General features: G+C 39.4%; 1 pseudogene; it reads right to left on the bottom strand.

Annotated features, from left to right (window-relative positions):
- Positions 1-16253, bottom strand: part of LOC115283385 — a 33416-nt pseudogene extending 17163 nt beyond the window's left edge.
- Positions 16254-17003: the final 750 nt, after the last annotated feature.

Genomic DNA, 17003 nt, shown 5'->3' with positions numbered 1-17003 from the left:
TGCATCCCTCTCTCTCCCCAACTCTCTCTCCCTCCTCCGTTCCCCCTGGTTCTCCATTAGGTCTCTCTTGTTTTCCTGCTAGACCTATGAGTGCAAACATATGGTTTCTGTCCTTCTCTGCCTGGCTTACTTCACTCAGCATGACACCCTCGAGGTCCATCCACTTTCCTACGAAGGGCCATATGTCATTCCCTCTCATTGCCATGTAGTACTCCATAGTGAATATATACCACGTCTTCGTGATCCATTCGTCAGGTGATGCTGAATTCTTAAATACAGATTGCCTTGGGAAAATCACCCTAAATCTGTGTTTATTGAATGAAAGAATGGATGGATGAATGAAAAAGATAATATTATTTAATTTTTATTGGGTATTTATAAGCCACTCATTATGCATAGAATATTCTTTGAAGGGTCTTTAAATGCAAGTTTTGCAAGTTATAGAATTGCCCAGATTTGGTATAATACAAGTAGAAAACAGGTTTATTCTACTTTACTCTTTATTCTACTCCTAACAGTGGCTCCTCTAAGGAAGGGGAGGAGAAAAGGGAGCTTGGGCTTGGTGTTGTTTCTGTTTCTCTTGACTGTTGGATACCCTCTTATCTTGGTAGACATCCAAACCCTAAGTCTTCCATTGGCGGAAGCTACGTCACTATACCTTACTTCAGATGTGGGCAATAAGTTTTCTGACAATCTTCTCTTAAGAATATCCCTCATCTCCTGCTTCTAGGGGGCTTCCCATAATCTCCATTTTTGTGGGGTCTTTTTTTTTTTTTTGCCCCAGCAGGTAGCTTTTTTGGGTGGAGTCCTTTCAAGGATCCCCTTCATGGCAAGGACTTGACTTTGCTCACCAAAAGGTGGCAGTACAGTTTGACCCACTTATCTGTTGTTGCATACAGACTTAGTGGGTTAAAGCACTCCAAATCTTAGTAGCAGACTTATTTGCTCAAAATTCTGTGGGTCAGTAATTTGGAACAGGCTCAGATGGATGGTGTTTCTACTGGTTTGTCCTGTGGTAACACATAAAGCTGCAGTTTTCTGGTGGGTTGATTAGGGCTGGATGATCTAAGAGGGCTTCTTCACTCACAAGTCTCACTGTTGGTGCTGGGTCTTGGGTGGGGCACATACCTCCACGTGATCTCTCGGCCTCCAGCAGGCTATCCCAGGCTTCCTTACACGATGAAGCATTCCAAGAGGGAAAGCCCCAAAGCACCAGCACTTTCTAAATCTCTGCTTCTGTCATACTTGCTGATTTCCCATGGCTGAAAGCAAGTCCCATGCTCAACCCCAGAGTTAATGTGGGGGTGTCTACAAAACACAGTTGGGGGGTATTATTGTGGTAACATGGGGTTTACCTAAAATCAATGATGTTCCTGAGCTGAGAGCTGTTTGTACACATTTCTTCACAGCATTACATCAGTGACTTCAGGCTTGATGGGAATGTTTACATGTTTACTCCTCTGTTAGGAAACAGTGCCTCACCAAAAAATTCCAAATTTGACTGGGCAGTAGGAAACCTCCACCTTTCCCTAGAGAAGGGGGAAAATGCTGCATTCATTTTTCTGTTAATTCCCTTTAAAGATCACATTAGTGACTATCTAGCCTTCTCATATATACTGTGGATATTGGTGATGGGGGAGTAGCTGAAGGACCAGTTAGTCTACATCTTAGCAAATCTTGAGGGAATGTGCCTAGCGGAGGACTTATACTCAACTTTGGACAAAATCATTCCATATCCTTTTATGTAACCTGTTACTGAAACTTTTCCTGAGCTGGATACATAGATATGATTTATCTCTATATAAATAATCGATACTGAAGGATGTGCAGGCCTTCCATCCTAGAGATCCTAAATCTTATCCTTGAAATAGCAAGAGCATCAGAGAGCCATAAATCCACGCATTGGCGCTATGTCATTGGCTTACACAGCTGCATATGTGATTTAAAAAAATGAAAAAGAAGAGTTAACCATTCTATTTCCTCTCAGAACACGTTGAAGAACGTTGCTCACTGCTTCACTTGGGTCTTCCTACCTGGTTACCCACAGGAAAGGATGCCCCTTGCTTCTGCTGAGCACTGGGAAGGCTTTATCTCACAAACACTGTAAGATTTGTAGCCGGTCAAGTGTTCCATCTTGTCTGGTCATTAAAAAGTACAGAAATGCTTTCCTTTCTCTAGCAATTGTTCAAGGTCACGATGGTTTGCATTTCCTACATCATCTGATCCTTCTGGAGTTCGGCTTTTTTCCTTTCCTATTTTCCTACTTTCACCTCCTTAACTTCAGAATTGTTGTTATCAGAGGCAGAGGGTGGGGAGAAGTGGAGGAAGGTGGTCAAAAGGTACAAACTTCCAGTTATACAATAAATTAGTACTAGGGATGTAACATACAGCATGACGACTATAGCTAACCCTACTGTGTGATATACAGGACAGTTGTTACAAGGGTCAATCCTAAGAGTTTTCATCACAGGGAGAAAATATTTTCCCTTTTATTTTATGTGGATTAGAAGATGGATGTTAGCTGAAATGATCATGGTAACCATTTCACAACATATGTAAACCAAACCATCATATTGCATATCTGAAACCTATGTGTAATTTATGTCAATGGATGAAAACTTCCATTCCTTCACTTATTTTATTTTTTATTAAAAAAAATTTTTTTACATTTATTTATTTTTGAGAGACAGAGAGAGACAGAGCGTGAACAAGAGAGGGACAGAGAGAGCGGGAGACACAGAATATGAAGCAGGCTCCAGGCTCTGAGCCAGCCGTCAGCACAGAGCCGGACGTGGGGCTCAAACCCACGTACCGTGGGATCATGACCTGAGCCAAAGTCAGATGCTCAACCGAGCCACTAAGGCGCCCCCCACTTATTTTATTTTTTATCTTGTTTTACCAATCATGACTTCAGAAATGGCAACAATTTTTTCTTTCAACAAAGGAGATGTAAATAAACAAATCATAAAACGACTATTGTCCTCTGACTGTGGTCCATGGATCATCAGCTTCAACATGACCTGGGAGTGTTAAAAATGCAGAATCTCAGGCCTCACCCCAGGTCTACTTAAATAAAATCTACATTTAACAAAATCCTCTAGTGATTCAAGCACACCTTAAAGTTTGAAAAGCACTGTGCTAAGGCACTCCTTCTATTTCGTGCCTCAGAATCATCGACAATAAATTACATCATTGTCCCATTGATAGGTGCATGTTTCATATCCATGAATTTCTGTTTGCTTCCTCATTCTCAGGGCTTTCAATCTTCATAATGCAAGGGCCCTGTGAAGTCCATAGGACCATATTCCTAGGAGTCCTGAACAGAATTCTGAGAATGTTCTACAATCTGTGGGGTGGGTAACACAAGTTGCCTTGCTGCCAAGAGTGTGGTGCTTTAGCCATAAAACTTTTTGTTAACAACTTTCAAATAGACTGTCTGTCAAGCCACACAGATTTAAAGTGGTAAATAATAATAGAGGACAAGAGAAATTACAAAGTACAACCACAGAGCAAGAGATTAATTTTAAAATAGGAAGCAATGAGGTAGAAAGAGGCAGGAGAGTTGTTCCAGATAGGAAAGGTTATAAAATAGAAAGTTCTCGCAGTAGGAACTTGATGTGAATTGACATCAAATTTATTCCTGATCTTCACTCCATGAATTACAATTTCTAAGTGATGTGTCTGAATGACGTGATGCTGTTTTTGAAGATAAGTCATGGGGACATCAATCTGATAACTTTTGTAAGATCCAGTTTTGGGGGGATAGGAAAAGATAGTAAATTTCTTATTGCCGGTCATCATTGCCTTCATAATATGTAAAGCAATTCCACCTTTAAAAATGCAGGCTCAACATTAATTTCGGAGTCATCTTTTTTTGAACACTAACAGCCTCTGTTCTTGTCTAAGGGGGACACATTGTTTTTTCTCATCTTTGGAACTACATTAAATATCTACAGAATTGAAGAAGGAATAAATGCCTCCTTCCCTTTTTTAAATTTTAGGCAGAGATCTCTAGTAGACCCTTCTTTGGAAAGCACACTTCTGGCCAAACCACTGGGATAATGACCCTGAGACTCAGAATTTTGTCTCTGTGAGCAGCATCTGAGTGTTTCTCTGGTGAAGGGGCCACACATTCATGAACTGAACAAATAACTCAAATATATAAAATTAAAAACTGGTCTCAGCTCCCAGGTTTAAATTCGCCTTGACTCTCTTGTCTTCCATAAATATGTGTTATGTGTCTATTGGGGGCCAGGTACCACATTTAGTGCTGGAGATGGAGGGTCAAATAAAACAGTTACTGGCCAAATACTCATGTTCGTAACTGCTATTTTAAGAGATTTTTCATAATGAAGAATGAAAGACCAAGGTATGTGTTCTGTGAGTGAATGAGTTTCTGAAGAAAGTTCACCATTCCAAATAGGATCTAATTCTTCTCCATGGCTTTGAGGATTCCCAAGCTTAAAGAGAGGGTCTCTATCACCATGCTGATGTGCTCAAGTAGCAGATCATCCATGCCTGCCCAGCCAGATGGGTCCCTAACAATGAGAACACCATTCAAATAGGATGTGGAATAGGATCTAGAATAAGAGAATGGTCTTAAAGATATGGCAAGAGACTATTACATGCAAACAATATTGATTTTAGTAGTCCCTTACAAATGGAAAGTCCTAACCTAAGGTTCTTATTTAAGAAGCCTGACATATAGACCCATTACATTGACTAAATCACACTAAATCAGCAGAGATAAAGGTGTCATAGAGCCCTGATTGATGAGTCAGTGTGCAACTGGAAGGTGAATTGTGAAGCCATTATCTGTCTTATCCTTCTAGAAGAAATCCTAGATATGTAGGGAGCTGGGGACCAGGCTGATGACAGTTCAGTAAAGATTTTCACCTGAGGCCACAGGGTCTCCAAGGAAGACCCTGAGAGAGCCAGGGCCACGTAGGGCTAATGAGATTCAGAATGTCAGGAGGGATGTAAAGGGCTGGCACAATCAAAAGAGGCCAGAGGCAAATCATGGGGTTGGGGTACTGAGCTACGAATCTGAAGCGGCAGCATAGGGGGTTGAGGCTGAGGATCTAGGACAATGACCAGAAATAGATGCTGGGGGCTCTGGCCAGCTTTTATGATCTTGAGGAGTCTGAAATTACAAGGTCAGGAACAATAACTGGATTGGATGCTTATTGGGAAATGTGACTCCTCTATGGATGAGTTGTGTCCCCTGCAAATTCATGCTGCAGCTCCAGGCCCCAATGCGACTGTATTTAGAGTAAGGAAGTCATTAAGGTTACAAAAGTTCATAAGAGTGGGGCCTTGATCTAATGTGATTAGTGTTCTTATAAGAAGAGACACCAGAGAGTTCATTCTTTTCTTTTTGCCATGTGAAAATACAGCAAGATGGCAGCCATCTGCAAGTCAGGAAGAGAGCCCTCACTGTCAACTGAGTCAAATGGCACCTTGATCTTGGACTTCTGGCCTCTAGATCCAAGAGAAATATGTGTGCGTTGTTTAAGCCTTCTAGTTAGGGGTATTTTGACAGAGCACCTGCACTAACACAGACCCCAATACAGATACCATCAAATGCCTATTCACCAACACAAACATTTAGAGGAAGAGCAGACATTGATCAATGGAAGAGAAAGGAAAACCCAGAAACCAATCTGATCACAGATAACATAAAGGAGGCATCCAAAATATTGCAATTCAGATAAGTGGTTCGCAGGTTAGAAAAAGAATAACTTAGAAGTGAACTTCACAGGATTCACCAAAATAAATTATATGCATATTGGCAAGTTAAGTAGAAGAAGATCTGAATATTTTTCAGGTTTCTGGAGGAGTGTTAACTTGAAAAACTTTAAAACATCAGAGGGAAGCACAAAAGGAAAGATAGATTCAATCATATAAACGTCAAGACCATTGTTTTGAGAAACAAAATTAAAACAGCAAGCCGCATACTGAGAAGAATGCTTCAGGTAATGATTTTCAGAGATGTTAGTTTTAACCACCCCCTAAACATAGAGATTGACCAGAATACAAGACATGTAGATAGCAATAGGAGATCGGAAAAAAGAAAAGTCACAGAAAAATTCACTACTTTAGAAAATACAAATCAGATAAAATTTTCAACTTTGGTTGCAATTAAAGATATGCAAATAAAAATCAGGGGTGCCTGGGTGGCTCAGTTGGCTGAGCGTCCTGCTTTGGCTCAGGTCATGATCTCACGGTTCGTGGGGTCAAGCCCCGCATTGGGCTCTGTGCTAACAGCTAGCTCAGAGCCTGGAGGCTGTTTCAGATTCTGTGTCTCCCTCTCTCTCAGACCCTCCCTTGCTCAAGCTCTCTCTCTCTGTCTCTTAAAAATGAATAAAAAACAGAAAAAAATCAAGCATAATGGGGCACCTGGGTGACTCAGTCAGTTGAGCGTCCAACTTCAGCTTAGCTCATGATGTCATGGTTTGTAAGTTGGAGCCCCACATCGGGTTCGCTGCTGTCAGCGCAGAGCCCGCTGGGAATCCTCTGTACCCCTCTCTCTCTGCCCTTCCCTCACACATGCTCTCTCTATCAAAAATAAACAGTAAAGTAATCAAATAGAATATTTATACAAAGGCTGCACATGATATTTACAGTAGTGTCATTCATGAATGCCAAAATGTGAAAGCAACCAAAATGTTCCTCAGTAGGTGAATGGATAAAATAGACTACAGTGCATCCAGGTAATGGAATATTATTCAGGGCTAAAAAGAAATGAGCAATCAAGCCATGAAAAGACATGGAGGAATCTTAAATACATGTTACTTATGAAAGAAGCCAGTCTGAACAGGCGACATACTGTCTGATTCCAACTTTATAACATGTGGTGAAGACAAAACCATGGAGACAGTACAAGATCAGTAGTTGCCAAGGATTGGAGAGGAGGAAGGGATGAAGAGGCAGAGTACAGAGGATTTTTAGGATAGTGAAACTGCTCTGTATGATTCTCTAATGGTGGATACAGGTCATTATACATTTGTCCAAATCTGTAGAATGTACAATATCAAGCGCGACCGACCCCCTAATGTAAACCATGGAATCTGGGCGATAAAGACGTGTCAATGCAGATCAGTTGTAACAAATGAACCACTCTATTGGGGGATGTTGATGAGGGGGGAAGCTATGCATGTGTAGGGGCAGCAGGTACATAGAAAACTGTCCTCTTTATCTTGCAGTGAACCTGTTCTAAAAAAATTAATAAATAAAGCCTTTAAAATTAAAGGATCAAATCAAATCAAATAGGAGATAGCATAGAATATTAAAGGATGCCATGTTTTATCTTTTCAATGAGCCCAAAGCATGATGATTAAGATAATCATGTGCAGGAGGGCCAACCTCTGGAATGTACGTGACCCTGAAAGGTTGTCATTTGATGACGGTACTTTTAGAAAGCAATTTGACAAGACAGGTCGATTGCCACAAAAGTGCTCATATTCTATTAGGGATTTATCCAAAGGAAACGATTGAAACAGAAAGTAAATGCTGTATAGGTGAAGAAGTTTTTAACACAATTTGCTTAATGTTGAAAAATCGGGAGCAAGCTAGCTGTGTAATGGTAGAGGTGCACTTAAAGAAATTATGCTACTGCCACTTTATTCAATACTATCTAGCACTAAGAATTGTAATATTGAAAAATAGGTAGTTACATGATGAGATATGTAAAGGTGAGTAAAAGGCCCCTACCTGCATATACACTTTGATTGGGACTCTATACAAACGTGGAACTACCAACAGACTGGAAATAAGTACATAGAATTGGAAAGCATGATTGTAGGATGGTGAGATTTTCAATGTGTTTTCTTCATTTTGCCAAATTTTCTGCAATGCTTTTATATTGTCTTTACGTGGCAAGGAAAAAAGAAGACACAATCTGCCTCACTGATATAATATTGTAAGTATTCTATTCTATGAAAAGAAGAAACAACCAGGAAAGGAAGAAAGGAGAAAATAGTTTTAGTAAGAAATTCTTATTGACAAAAACAACCCAGGAGGACGTGAATACTATGCAGCAGAACACACATGAAAACATATTTCAATGTATAGGTCCGGAATTTCTATACACAGAACAAAATGGGGCTAATGTTATTCCTTTCTAATGAAAAAGAATCTTCTAGTGTTTTCTTTCTTTCACTTCTGAGTTTGGAATGAGCTCAATTCTGGAGTAAATGCAGTAGTGCGATGTTTAGCCCATAGTAGGCACCCAATAAACGTCAATTTCCTTCCTTCCTGTGAAATATAAGATATTCGGAAATAAAAGTAGTTTTATAGACCTAGAGAAATAGGGGTTCAGGAATCAAAGCCAACCTCATCTCACATTCACTACTAGAGTAAACTCTTTCTGTTTTAATAATTCAAAAAGAAAAAGTCCTCACCCGAACTCTAATAATGGAAGTGGCTTTCTTGCACTTTAGTTATTAGAGAATGAGACATATTACAAATTTTTAAGAGACTGACAAGTATTTTAGTAATGATCCTGACAGACTGAATATTCGATCCAATGTTAAACCTTCTCTCTGATGGGCACATCATCTAAGAAAGAACCGGCATAATTTAGTGTTACGATTTTATTTCTCTTGGTGGAAATAGTGGGGATTGGATATTGTTGCTAGAATATCCAGAATTTTTAAAAGACATGACAGGAAACCTGGGGCTTTCTGAGCAGACTTTTGAGTTTTAAGGGGACAGAAATAACCCATTTTTCTGGGAAACACTCACTTAGGTGGAACAGACTCTTCTTCATGATATGTTAATGAGATGGTTGCAAAAGCCTGATGGTTCTGACCCAAGCCAGAGTGGCTGTGGCCTCCTGGTGCTCCCCCTCTCTGTCTTTTTGGCCTCCTGGTGCTCCCCCTCTCCGCCTTTTATTCAGGAGAATGCTCCAGTCTTTTGCCTTCCTTGAACCTCCTCCACACCTTCCCTCTTTGGGTCTTGATCTCTGTGCACATACACAGGTACTGATGTATAAGGGACTCCTCCCCCCTCTAGGCATAATCCCCCCAAGCTGGGGTGTGGCTCATACCTGGTTTTAGCACTTGTTCTTCAACCTCTAGAACACTATCCGTTTGTTTCCTGCCATTAATGTTCTAGTGATTTCTAATGAGAAAACCTAGAGACATTTTGATCTTGTGAAACATGTGTCCTCCATTAGTAAACGATTGACTTGGTTATTTGGAACGGGACCTTCTTTCCGCTTTAGAATCACCCTGTATCCTGCCCCGGGGTTAAGATTTGAGCATAAAGAGCAGGCCTTCCCCCTCATCTGCTTTCAAATGTTGCACCCGCTGAGAAGGTAGTATTTTTGGAGTCAAGTTTTGTTTGGTAACTTTTTACTTTGATATAATTTCAAATTCCAAGCTATAGTGTAAGGATCTCCTCTATTCTTTCCTCAGAACACCAATTGTTTACATTTTGGCCCATCTCTTTTACTCTCTCTCTTTCATTTTTTTAATGTTTATTTTTGGGAGAGAGAGAGTGAACAAGCAGGGGAGGGGCAGATAGAGAGGGACACACAGAACCCAAAGCATGCTCCAGACTCTGAGCTGTCAGCACAGAGCCCAACACGGGGCTCGAACTCACAAACCATGAGATCATGACCTGAGCCGAAGTCGGAAGCTTAATAGACTGAGCCACCCAGGCGCCCCTATTTCTCTTTCCTTCTATGTGCATGTGCATATATGTTTTTTTTTCTCTGAATACTCTTTAATGAAAGTCAGCCGGCAGCATCAAGTCCCTTTACTGAAACTTACTTCAGTGTACATTTACCAAGATCAAGGACATTCTCTTAACCACGGTACCACAGTCAAACGCCTCCTTCTCTTCTCCTTCTCCTTCTTCTCCTCCCACTTCTTTTCTCTATCCCTCCCTTTCTTTGGGTATCACAGGCCTATAAATTTTTATTTATTTCTTCTTACAATAAGATACCACAATTTTCTTATTCATGCCCAAATTGCCAAATTGCTTTCTCCTACAATATATGTCAAGCAAACTGATAGTACTGACAGTTAACCTATGGAGAAAAGTTTAAGATTTTTTTTTTGCAACTCTTTTCACCTTTAGAATATATGCCACTAACTATATAGAGTATTGGACTCAGAGAACAATGTTCATAAGTTGCTTGAAATAATTTATGATTTTCCCCCTGTGTGATTATATTATCAAGTTTTTAAATGTTTATTTAGTTTTGAGAGACAGGGAGTGCAAATGGCGAAAAGGTAGAGAGGGGCGGAGGATGTAGAGGATCCGAAGCAGGCTCTGCACTGACAGTAGCAAGCCCCATGTGGGGTTCGAACTCATGCACGGTGAGATCATAAGCTGAGTCAGACACTCAAATGACTGAGCCACCCAGGCTTTGATATACAGTAAAGTTCATCTGTTTCTGCTGATGGTCAACATTAGGATTTGTTTTCTTTCTTTCTTCTTCTTCTTTTTTTTTTTTTTTTTTGCTTTTTTGATGTAATTCTAGTCTTGAATATGTAAAATATCAATAGATTTTAAAAGTGAGAACTACACAGAAAGGCACCCTCAAAGAAGTCTCAGTCCCATCCTGAAACCTTTCTCTCCATTCATACCTCCATAGTAGAAATTTTTATGTTCCTGATGGTCCTTCCTGCGTTTCTTTTTTTTGCAAATATTAAGTACAGGAATATATAACTATATATATGGTTATGTATTGTTTTATATATTTTTATATAGTGATATATAAATACATATACATACATTATATAGTGATATATATACACATATATGCTATATATATATACTATATACATATACACAATATACACAATGTAAGTAATGTGTATGTGTGTAAACACACACACACATTGTTATACATATGTGTGTGGCAGGGGGTATTTCCACCCTTCTTTTGTACACAAAATATAGCAGACATAGACAGCTCTATGCCTTGATTTTTTTTTTTTTACTTAATACATCTTGGGAAGTACTCAAGTTCTTTTTTTTAAAGTTTATTTATTTATTTTGAGAGAGAAAGAGAGAACAAGTGGGGGAGGAGCAGAGAGAGAGAGGAAGAGAGAGAGAATCTCATGTGGGCTCTGCACAATCTGCATGGAGCCCTGTCTGGAACTGAAACTCATGAAATGGTTAAGATCATGACCTCAGCTGAAATCAAGAGTCAGACATTTAACTGACTGAGCCACCTGGGCGCCCTGGAAAGTATTCAATTTCAATTCATGTGGTTTGTCTTCATTCCTTCTTTCTAGCTGTATAGTACTCCATTGTGTCGGTAGTTTATTTGACCAGTCTACATGAACAGAGATGCATTATTTTCAGTCATGTTATAAATAATACGTGATGAATAAACTTGGGAATATATTGTGTTAGTCTTGTGGAGGTGTATCTTCAGTACTGTTGAGTAAAAGAGTATGTATGTGTTTAATTCCATTAGATGTTGCCAAAATCCCACCAAATTGTTTCTGCTATTTTGTATTTCCTGTAATTAATGATGAGTGTGCATATACTTTTGCACAACCTTGCAACAGAGTGTTTGGTCAAGCATTTCATTTTTCTGAATTTTTTAAGTATGCTTTGCGCCCAGCGCAGAGCCCAAAATGGGGCTTGAACTCACAGCCCTGAGATCAACACCTGAGTTGAGGACAAGAGTTGGATGCTTAACCCACTGAGACACCCAGGTGCCCCAAGCATTTCATTTTTGCCAATTAATAAGCACAAAGGATCTTTGGGGAGTAGTTATTTATATTTCTGAGTGATTTTAAGCATATTTTCATATGTGTGAGGGCCATTTTACTTTTCTCCCTGCAATTTCTCTATTACATCTTTTAATCATTTTTCTATTGGCCTTTTGGTATCTTTCTTTTCTGTTTTAAAAAAAGGTCATACATTTATTTATTTTCCTATTTTTATTTTATTGTGCTAAGGACACCTTATATGAGATCTAAGCTTTTAACAAATTTTTAAGTGTACAATATATTGTCGACTATATGTACAACGTTATACAGTAGGTCTTTATTTTTTTGATTTTTTAAATGTTTGTTTATTTTTGAGAGAGAGAGAGAGAGAGAGAGAAGAGTATGAGCAGGTGAGGGGCAGTGAGAGAGGGAGACACAGAATTGGAAGCAGGCTCCAGGCTCGGAGCTGTCAGCACAGAGCTTGATCCCTGGCTCGAACTCACAGACTGTGAGATCATGACCTGAGCCAGAGTCAGACGCTTAACAGACTGAGCCACCCGGGCGCCCCTGTTGTATGGTGGATCTTTAGAATTTATTCATCTTGCTTTACTGAAATTTTATACCCATTGATTACTAACTCCTTATTTTCCCCCTTCCCCAGCCTCTGGCAACCATTTCATTCTTTGATTTTTATGAAATTGACTAGTTTAGACACCTCAAATAAGTGGAATCATGCAACATTTGTTTTTCTGTGACTGGCTTATTTCACTTAGCATAATGTCCTCAAGGTTCCTCCTTGTTGTCACATATTGTGAAATTTCCTTTTTTTCCCCAAAGAGTGAATAGTATTCCATTGTATGTATATATCATATTTTTTATTCATTTATCTGTTTATTGAAATTTAGATTGTTTTCACACCTAGGTTATAGTAAACAATATTTAATTTAACGAACATAGGAGTTCTAATACCTGTTTGAGATCCCACTGTCATTTCTTCTGGACACATACCCAGAAATAGGTTTGCTGGATTACATGGTAGTTCTATTTTTAATTTTTTAAGGAATCATCATACTATTTTCCAAAAAGCCTGTGCTATTTTGCTTTTCCACCAACTTTGTGTGCAAGAGTTTCAAGTTCTCCATGTACTTGCCAACATTTGTTGCCTTGTGGTTTTTTTAAATAATAGCCACCCTGACAGTTGTGACCTTATTGTGGTTTTGATTTACATTCCACTGATAATTAGTGGTGTTGAGCAAGTTTTTTCATATTCCCGTTGGCCATTTGTATGTCTTCCTTGGAAGAATGTCTATTCAAGTCCTTAGGTCATTTTTAAATTAGGTTATTAGTGGTTTTTTTTTTTCTTACAACTGAGTTGAAAGAGTTCCTTATATGTTTTCGATATTAACTCCATCGGATATGTAGTTCATAAAGATTTTCTTCCATTTTGTAAGTTGCTTTTTCATTCTGTTGATTTTTTCCTTTGCTGTGGAGAATCTTTTTAGTTTGATGTATTTTTTTTTTTTTTTGGCCTGTGCTTTTGGTGTCCTATCCATGAAATCAATGCTAAGACCAATGTCATGAAGCTTTTCACCCATGTTTTCTTCCAGAAGTTTTACTGTTTGGGGCTCTTACATCTAAACCTGTGATCTATTTGTGTTGATTTCTGTGTATGGTGGAAAATAAAGGTTTAATTTCCTTATTTTGCATGTAGATATCTCACTTTCTCAGCACCATTTGTTGAAGAGACTTTTTCCTCCATTGTGTATTCTTGGCTCCCTTGTCAAAGATAAGTTGACTATATATGTGGGAATTTTTTTCATAGGTCTTCATTCTGTTCCATTGGTCGATAGGTCTTCTTTATGCTAGTCTCATACATACTATTTTGATTACTATAGCTTGCTAATATATTTTGAAATCAGGAAGCCTGATGCCTCCACCTTTGTTCTTCTTTCTCAAGATTGATTTGGCCATTCATGGTCTTTGTAATTCCATATAAATTCTAGAAATGTTTTCTATTTCTGTGGAAAAAAACCATTAGAATTTTGATAGGGGTTGCATTAAATCTGTAGATTACTTTGAGTGATATGGAAATTTTAACAATATTAATTCTTGTATTCCATGAACATGGAATGTCATTTTGTTTGTTTTTGTTTTGTTTAATTGTTTTCATCAGTGTTTTGTAGTGTTTGTTCTCTTTAAGTTTATTTCCAAGTACTTTATGCTTTTTGGTGCTATTATAAATGGAATGTTTCCTAACGCCTTTTTCAGATAATTCATTGTTGGTATGTAGAAATGCAACAGATTTTTGGATATTATTTTGTGTCCTGAAACTTTACTAGAATTCATTTCCTAGATAAAATGTTTTTTCATGAAGTTTTTTGAGGGTATTCTATTTATAGGATCAATTGACTGATTGACCCACCCAGGCCCCCCTACTTATGTTTTTAAGAAAATTTTATTTTCCTTTTTGTGTAGTAGAATTTATCTATCTTTTCATTCCTCCTTGATTTTTTTTAATGTTTATTCATTTTTGAGAGACAGAGAGACAAGCTGGAGACGGGCAGAGAAAGAGGAAGACACAGAATCCGAAGCAGCTGTCAGCACAGAGCCCGATGCTGGGGTTTGAACCTACAAACCGCGAGATTATGACCTGAACCAAAATCGGATGCTTAACCAATTGAGCCACCCAGGCGACCCATTCATTATTCCTTCTTGTTTTTAACTTATACGTCAAAAAGCTTTCTCCACTTCTGTATTTTGAAGGAATTCATCTGTACTTTATTTTAGTACTTAAATTGTTCATGTGTGTGTGTTTAAAAAATACATTTTCAATTTTATCCTCAAAATTTCTATCCAAATGAATTTTCCTTTAATACCCATCTGATTTCCTGTCTTGAGCTCCCCAGAAGCAGACCCTAAGTTGAAGAGTCATAAACATGTGATTTATGTCAAAGTGCTCCCAGAAGAAACGAAGAAGAAAGTAGCGGAAGCAATACAGAGAAGGGGAAGAAACCAAAGCACAGTGCAGTTTCAGGCAAGGTGATCCCTCCAGGGACCTTTGTGACATGTTATGCCTCCAATTTGTCCTGACTTGAGGCAAGAGAGCTGAGCTTTCGTGCTGCCACATCCATCAGTCCCTGGCTTAAAGCTGTCCCAGGCAAAGAGAGCGATCATTGGAAGAGCCTCAGATGTAGCCTTTGGAAGCAAACGCACACCCAAACCAGGGGAAGGGGATGTAGAAGCAGTAACATAAATCCGAAGGGATCTGAGTGAGTGCTAGCAATGCTTTCACCACAGTTGGCAAGACCTAAAAAGCAGAGGCAGTGGGAGGGGCATGGCTGGAGTTGAGAAGGAAAGAGAGGGAAAAAACCCAAAGAATCATTTCTTGTTTCAGCAATCCTGGTAGTGTTACATTTTTCTGAGCGTTCCCGAAGAGCTTGTCTGCATACTCCTCTGCTCCCTGATCACCTGGAAAGCCGAGAGCAGACTGCTGACCCTGACTGAGGGTCTCTTCCAGCCAGAAGACCTCATGAACACACTCTAGGTTTTCAGTTTAGATGAGCCCATGAGGTCTCCTATCCTATCATTGGAAGCCTGTTACCAAAATGGAGGCTTCTCCACCCCCCACTCCTCTTATATCCTTTTCCTGGTTAGAAGACTAAGCCTGGAAGTCAAATCTTGGAAAGCCAACCTAGCCACTTATTAGATACATGACTTTACAAAAGTTTCTATGTGCCCTCAATGTCCATTTATTCATATGAAAAAGAACGATAACACCTACATTGTAAAGTCAGTGTAATAATGAAACGAAATAAGCATATAAAACCCTTGGTATGCTGTCTGACACCAGTTACGCTTATCATTTATTATTCTCATTCCACCTGGATATTTCTCACGCTGTTGACCTCCCTCCGATCCTTTCCTCAAAGTCCCTCATTCTACTGTAAGTAACCTCTCTTGTATCCTCAACCACTTCATAGAGCACTGTCTCCTGGCTCTCTCTAGAGCACAGCATCTTTCCCGAAACTTCCAAGCTTCTTCTATGGAAAAGGCTGATTTTTCTACACCCACTTATTGTATGTTGTGGCTTGATCATGTCTCCTAACATCCCAAATACAACTGGCAGATTATTATTCCTCCAGCCTGGGGCAAGAAATCCTCCTTTATTAAGATTTATGTCTGGGTGGCTCAGTCAGTTGAGTGTCCGACTTCAGCTCAGGTCATGATCTCATGGTTTGTGAGTTCAAAGCCCTGCATCGGGCTCTGTGCTGACAGTGCAGAGCCCGGAGCCTGCTTCAAATTCTTTGTCTCCCTCTCTCTCTGACCTGTCCTCCACTCATTTTCTGTCTGTGTCTCTCTCTCTCCTCTCAAAAATAAGTAAACATTAAAAGAAAAGATTTATGCCAACTGTATATACTTGTTTTTATCCTTCTCCTCTTTGTTTTATCTTTGAACTTCTCACCTGTTCCTCTATTTTCATTAAAATCCTGGATACCTGCTGCCTGTTTTCTTCTCCTCCCCATCTCCTGTTTTCATGCCGGGCAGCTTCTCTATCCATGAGAAGCCATCCACCATCCTGGCCTCATGGCTGTTTTTAAAAACATCTTCAACACCAGCAGTCTTCTCCTGTCACTGCCTCAGTGACCCACTTTGATTGTCATACCCTAGACCTAATATCACTTGGAACAGCTCTGCGTCTAAACTCATGTTCTGATGTATCATTATGAGTCTCATTCTTTTATGCATCTGGCCTTTTCTCTCCTCTCCACTCTTTAACCTCACACACAAAGAAATCAAAGCCACATTATTACCAGTCCATCAATCCTGTTGGCTTTACTTTCTCATCTATCCAACCTTGATTCCACTCTACTCAACCCCTGTACCCTTGAACTCAGAACTAACCCTATCATCTTTCTACCACATCTCTTCTACAGTCTTCAACCTTAGATCAACCTTCCCAACTTCTTTTGCTGCTCCCATATCTGTGCAGCTGAATGCGACTATAGAAAATCACATCCTTGAATGGGTTAGGACCACCATGGATGTATGGTTTCCAGTCTCTTCTAGACTGTCACCATGACTTATTAATTTGTTACCTCATTTCTGACCAGTTTTTCTTCCGATTTCTCCGAAGGGTTGCTCCACTAAACTCAAGTACTCCGTCACTGCAGTGCAGATGGCTTTACCTCTGAGTTCATCTGGAATAGCAAGGCTATCAGGTATGGAACCTCTGTAATTCTCCCCCTCTCCCACCTATGAATCATATTTATCTGCAGCTACTTGCAGGTTTGGTCATGCATGCTAATCAAAGAGAAAATAGGCTGT

The sequence above is a fragment of the Suricata suricatta genome, chromosome X (genome assembly GCF_006229205.1).
Source record: "Suricata suricatta isolate VVHF042 chromosome X, meerkat_22Aug2017_6uvM2_HiC, whole genome shotgun sequence".
Classification (NCBI taxonomy): Eukaryota; Metazoa; Chordata; class Mammalia; order Carnivora; family Herpestidae; genus Suricata; species Suricata suricatta.
The sequence above is the reverse complement of the archived record's forward strand: the minus strand, read 5'-3'. Positions and strand labels throughout refer to the sequence as shown.